The following is a 6,980-nucleotide window of genomic DNA, read 5'->3' as shown; positions in this document are numbered from 1 at the left end:
CGCTTGTTGCTTGTATGCTCTGTATGATGGGTTTTGTGACCCCTGTTTGCAATATATGCTATGACGGCTCTTCTGAGCCTTTATCTATATGAGTTGTTGAGTTATGCTGTGATGCCATGTTGTACAGCACATACTTGCATGTTATGCGTACGTGTAATGTGTATTGCTATGTGTGGGATCTGACTATCTAGTTGTTTATTCTTAGTAGCCTCTCTTACTGGGAAATGTCTCCTAGTGCTTCCACTGAGCCCTGGTAGCTTGCTACTGCTCCGGAACACTTAGGCAGGCCGGCATGTGTCCTTCTTCGATCCTGTGTCTGTCCCTTCGGGGAAATGTCACGCGATGAATACCGGAGTCCTGCTAGCCCGCTACAGCCCGGTTCACCGGAGTCCTGTTAGCCCAGTGCTACAGCCTGGATTCACTCGCTGATGACCGACACGTTCGATGCTGGGTCATGAATGCCTGTCCCTGTAAGTTAGTGCCACTTTGGGTTTACGACTAGCCATGTCAGCCCGGGCTCTTTATCATATGGATGCTAGCGACACCATCATATACGTGTGCCAAAATGCGCAAACGGTCCCGGGCAAAGGTAAGGCAACACCCGTGGGGATACCGTGCGTGAGGCCGCAAAGCGATATGAGGTGTTACATGCTAGATCGATGTGGCATCGAGTCGGGGTCCTGACAGCTTTGGTATCAGAGCCTGACTGCCTGTAGGATTACCAAGCCATACTGGTTGAAGTTGAGTCTAGAAATTCTTTAGTTATGTAAGGGAATTGATTGTGGGTTGGAACGTAAGGCTCTTTTTACTCCTTATACCTCATGACCTTCTGATCTGAGTCCTCCTATCTTCCTCCGGGGTTAAGGAAATAGGCTTCTTTTCCGTCTATCAGGATCACGTGTTACTACTCCGTAGTTCCATAAGACTGGTTGATCAGAGTCATACCCCAGTTTCGAGTACTTCCGGTGTAGTCTGTTTAGTACTATCCCAGAACCTTGAGTGGTGATGTTGAGTATGTTACCACCCCATTTTTAGTAGGATGTCTCATTCTGAGCATTTTACTGCCGTTATGCTGCCGGATTTTCCCTAGGAGTTCGAGTGATACTAATTCCTTGTCCTACATTCTACAGTCCATAGTTGTTGCTGATTCCGTCCTTGATTCGTTTCTCAGGATGTCATCAGCCAAGCGAAGTTCCGTTGCTCGTAACCAGAACCACGGAGATGGTAGGGATGAGGATCCTCCCGACCAGCCTTCGTTGACAGAGTTCATGCTAGAGATGGAGAGGAACAAGCGTGAGTCCAACCGCTTGTTGGCACGTATCGAGAAGAACACCGCACATCAATTTAAAGGATCTGTGACCATTCATGACTTCATCCGCTTGCACCCACCCACCTTTCATCATTCCATTGAGCCACTCGATGCAGATGACTGGCTCCGTAGCATCACCCATAAGCTGCGTTCCGCGAACGTAGCTGAAGATGACAAGGTCACTTATGCCACATATCACCTGGAAGGTCCTGCTAGTCTTTGGTGGCAGAACTATGAGGCTATGCTTCCAGCTGGCCAGATTCCTACCTGGAAGGATTTCACTGAGGCTTTTCGCGAGCATCACATTCCCCAAGTCCTCCTTGATCGCAAGAGAGAAGAGTTCTGCAGTTTCACCCAGAGTAAGATGGCTATTGATGCTTATAGCAGAGAGTTTGAGAACCTCGCCCGTTATGCCACAGAAGAAGTGTCCACGGATGCTAAGAAGCAGGCTAGGTTCCGGAAGGGTCTCAACCCCAAGTTGCGTCGTGATCTCCACCTGCATCATTGTGATACATTCCAAGCCCTTGTGAACAAGGCCATCAATGCAGAGACAGCTCAACTCACTTACGAGGAGTCTCGTAAGCACACCCGTGATTTGGGATCCTCCTCTGGCTCTAGTTCCCTGAAACGCCAGATTTGGGTTCCAAACTCCGCTCTTCCTTCCGGTTATACACCGAGGTCATCTCATGTGGTGCCTCCTCCAGCTCAGTCGTATGTTCCACCCAGGCCTACTGGTAGACCGCTTGTCAGTGCGGGTCCCCGTCCAACCTCAGGGACTTGCTTCACATGCGGGAAGCCAGGACACTATGCACGTGATTGCTCTCAGACTAGTTATGCTCCACCCCAGCCCGAGAAGACTGTTGGCTGTATTAAGCCATCACGCAAGATGATCAGTGTTAAGTCAGCCCCCACTGAACGTGGATGTGTGCATCACGTCTCAGCTAAAGACGCTCATGATGATCCAGATGTCGTTCTTGGTACACTCCTTGTCAATTGTCACCCAGCATCAGCTCTATTTGATACTGGGGCATCTCACTCCTTCATTTCTGAAGGCTATGCTCGTTTGCACGACATGTCATTTTGTGATATGCCCACTCCGCTTGAAATCCAAACCCCAGGGTCTAGATGGCAGACCACCAGAATCAGCCATGGTAATGAAATCCTTGTTGATAGACTTGTATTCCTTGCATCACTTGTAGCCCTCAAGTCCTCAGATATTAACATCATCTTGGGTATGGACTGGATGACAGCTCATCATGCCAAGATTGATTGCTACACAAGATCTGTTCAGCTTACACACCCATCTGGCAAGTTAGTCACCGTCTCTACTAGAGTTGCAAAGCGTCAGCTCTATTCTCTTAATGCCAGCCCTCTTCCAGACCTTGAAGATATCCCGGTAGTCCGTGACTTTCCGGATGTCTTTCCAGAGGAACTGCCAGGTGTTCCACCTGACAGAGATGTAGAGTTCGTCATAGATCTTATCCCAGGAACAGCTCCAATCTCCCGGAGACCTTACAAGATGGCACCCCTAGAATTAGCCGAGCTTAAGAAACAACTCGATGAGTCCTTACAAAAGGGTTTCATCCGTCCTAGTTCTTCTCCTTGGGCTTGCCCCGTCCTCTTTGTCAAGAAGAAAGACGGTACGGACCGGATGGTCGTTGATTATCGTCCCGTTAATTTGGTCACAATAAAGAACAAGTATCCGCTCCCCAGGATCAACGACCTGTATGATCAGCTCGCTGGATCCTCAGTCTTCTCCAAGATGGATTTAAGGTCAGGATACCACCAAATCAAAATCAGAAATGGGGACATTCCCAAGACAGCTTTTGTCACTCCTTATGGTCAGTACGAGTACACCGTCATGTCCTTTGGCCTAACCAACGCCCCAGCCACATTCTCCCGCTTGATGAACTCGATCTTCATGGAGTACTTAGATAAGTTCGTCGTGGTTTACCTCGATGATATTCTTATTTACTCGAAGAACGAGGAAGAGCATGCCGAACATCTTAGACTTGTTTTAGAAAAACTCAGAGAACACCGCCTTTATGCCAAGTTCTCCAAGTGTGAATTTTGGTTGCCAGAAGTGACCTACCTAGGCCACGTAATCTCTGGTAAGGGCATTGCTGTCAATCCCGAGAGAGTTCAAGCCGTTCTTGATTGGACTCCACCTGAGACCGTTAAACAAGTTAGGAGTTTCCTTGGTCTAGCCAGCTATTGTCGCCGCTTTGTTGAAAACTTCTCCAAAGTAGCCAAACCCCTCACGGAACTTCTCAAGAAAGATAAAAAGTTCGAGTGATCCCCGCAGTGTGAGTACAGTTTTCAGGAACTGAAAAGGCGCCTGACCTCTGCTCCCATACTTGTGCCACCGGATTTCACTAAAGACTTTATTATCTACTGCGACGCCTCACGACAGGGACTAGGTTGCATTCTTATGCAGGATCGTCATGTGATTGCCTATGCATCTCGACAGTTGCATCCACATGAGGAGAATTATCCTACACATGATCTAGAGCTTGCAGCCGTAGTCTATGCACTCAAGACCTGGCGACATTACCTCCTTGGTAAACGTTGCGAGATTTACACCGACCACCAGAGTCTCAAGTATATCTTCACCCAACCAGATCTGAACCTTAGGCAAAGACGTTGGTTGGAGTTAATCACAGATTATGATCTAGGGATTACCTACACCCCAGGCAAAGCCAATGTCATGGCTGATGCGCTAAGCCGTAAATCCTATTGCAACAATCTCATGTTGCAGCAAGGCCAACCACTTCTCCATGAGGAATTCTGTAAGCTTAATCTTCACATAGCTCCTCGCGGATTCCTTTCTACCCTGGTGGCGAAACCTGATCTTGAAGATCGGATTATCGCTGCTCAAAAGCAAGACACAGGAATTTCTCGGATCAAGAGAAACATTAAGAAGGGAGTTGGTGGATGTTTCTCTATGGATGATCGTGGTGTTGTTTTCTTTGAGAATCGCTTGGTGGTTCCCAAGAATCAACATCTGCGACAATTGATTCTTAAGGAGGCGCATGAATCCCCTCTCACGATTCATCCCGGTAGTACTAAGATGTATCAGGACCTACGCCAGAGGTTCTGGTGGACTAGGATGAAGAGAGAAATCGCTGAGTTCATTGCTAAATGTGACGTTTGTCGTCGCGTTAAAGCAGAGCATCAAAGACCTGCTGGCACCCTTCAGCCTTTAGCTATTCCTGAATGGAAATGGGATAAAGTTGGTATGGACTTCATTACCGGCTTTCCCAGGACCAAAAGAGGGAATAACGCTATCTTCGTAGTCGTTGATCGTCTTTCCAAAGTGGCTCACTTCCTCCCTGTTCGAGAAAATATCACTGCTAGTCAGCTTGCTGACTTATATATTTCTCGAATAGTGTCACTTCATGGTGTTCCACTAGAGATCAATTCAGACCGTGGCAGTCTTTTCACTTCTCATTTCTGGGAGAGTTTCCAAACTGCCATGGGAACCCATCTTTCCTTCAGTACCGCTTTCCACCCTCAGTCGAGTGGTCAGGTGGAACGGGTCAATCAAATTCTCGAAGACATGCTCAGAGCTTGCGTTATCTCATTCGGTATGGATTGGGAGAAATGTCTTCCTTTCGCCGAGTTTGCTTATAACAATAGCTACCAATCCAGCCTCAAGAAAGCTCCTTTTGAGGTTCTCTATGGACGAAGATGTCGAACACCTTTGAACTGGTCAGAAACCGGTGAAAGACAATTCTTTGGACCGGACATGATCCAGGAGGCAGAAGAGCAAGTTCGCATCATTCGTGAGAATTTGAAAACAGCCCAATCTCGTCAAAAGAGTCAGTATGATCGTCATCATAAGGATATGACTTATGAAATTGGCGACCAAGCTTACCTTCGGGTTACTCCTTTGAAGGGTACCCAGCGTTTCGGTATCAAGGGCAAATTGGCTCCTCGTTACATTGGTCCTTTTCGCATTCTCGCTAAACGAGGAGAGGTTGCCTACCAGTTGGAACTACCCCCACATCTTTCTCGAGTTCATGATGTCTTCCACGTCTCTCAACTCAGGCGTTGCTTCTCGGATCCCATCCGCGGAGTGGACCACGAAACGCTTGATCTCCAAGATAACCTCACATACCGAGAGTACCCGGTTCGCATTCTTGATCAAGCAGAGCGTGTCACTCGACGTCAGAACATCAAGTTTCTCAAAGTTCAGTGGTCTCATCATTCCGAGAGAGAAGCTACTTGGGAGCGAGAAGATCGTCTTCGACTGGAGTACCCCACTTTCTTTCCGTCGACCCCTGAATCTCGAGACGAGATTCTTTCAAGTGGGGGCGAGTTGTCACATCCCTAGTCTGGTATGACTTAGACTAGCTAGCCATTTGTGCATCATATTTAAATTTCATTTAAATTTGAAATGAGGATTGGTGGAACCCTCAGAATCATTTTTGAAAATGACCCAAATAAAAATTTCTCCAAAAGGGTCCAAGAAAATGCTCATGTTGCCCTCTGAAAATATTGGACAGAGATAAAAATCAAACCAATATTTTCAGGACCTCATAAGTATTTTATTTTGGACATTTGGAATTAATACAATAATTATTTGCTTGGATATATAAATGTTATATATATTTTATATGTCCAAAAATTGTGCCATTTGTTGAGGAGCTCTGGAATAATACCATTAGCCCCTACAAAAATTGGCATAATAAAATAAAATGGTTTGGTATTTTTATTAAACCAAACAAATGTCAGAAAATTAGAAAAGAAAACAGAAAAGGGGAGAGAGACTTACCTGGGCCACTTACCCGATCGGCCCAGTAGCTCGGCCCAGCTGACTGGCCGATGCCAGTCGTCCCCCTCCTCGCGCCAGAGGGACAGGGCGCGTGGTCGCTGCACACCGCGCGCATGCGCGCCACGGCAGCTGCCTGCGTGCCTCCCCCTCGACGCCCTGGCCTCGCCAGAAGCGCCCAGCACCGCCCCGGATCTCTCCCTCGCTCTCTCGTTCCTCTCCCTCCCCTGCATCTCTCCCTCTCCCCGCGCCCGAAGCGCTGCCGTCGCCGCCGCACGCCGTGGCCATAGCCACCGCCTCCCCCTCGCCTCCCCGTCGTGCCCAGGAGCTCCGCCTCATCGCCAGCTACCTCCTCGTCGAGCCACGCAAGACGGAGCACCCCGTGGAGCCGTCGCCGTCGCCAAATTCGCCTCCGGCCGCCGTGGATCCTCGCCGGCGATTCGGGAGCTACCGGGCATCCCCAACCTCGCCCTCGCGCTCGCTGGTTCCGCGGTGAGCCCCCGCACCGAACCCCCTCCTCCCCGTGTCCGTTTGCCCTGTCTAGCTAGCTCGCCACAGCGCCCGTAGCTCCTCGCCGCCGGCCATGGCGCCACGGTGGCACGAGCCCAAGCCGGTCACTTCCGCGCGCGTCCCCGTGTTCCTGGTGACGCCAGGAGGCTGTAGGAGCCCTCCGCCTCCACTGCCGTGCACCACAACGCCGCGGCCGCAAGTTGCCGAACTCCGGCCGCCGCCCTGAGCTCTGCTCCGGCGAGCTCCGCCGCCCCCGCAGCCTTCCGCGTGTTCCACTGGATGCGCGTGAGCGCGGGCTTCGCGTGGGTGGTCTCCGCCGCCCGAATGGTCGCCGGAACGGCGATCCCGAGCCCCTCCGCCGTGCTCGGCCTCGCCGACGGCTAAACG

The sequence above is a fragment of the Triticum aestivum genome, chromosome 1A (genome assembly GCF_018294505.1).
Source record: "Triticum aestivum cultivar Chinese Spring chromosome 1A, IWGSC CS RefSeq v2.1, whole genome shotgun sequence".
NCBI lineage: Eukaryota > Viridiplantae > Streptophyta > Magnoliopsida > Poales > Poaceae > Triticum > Triticum aestivum.
The sequence above is the reverse complement of the archived record's forward strand: the minus strand, read 5'-3'. Positions refer to the sequence as shown.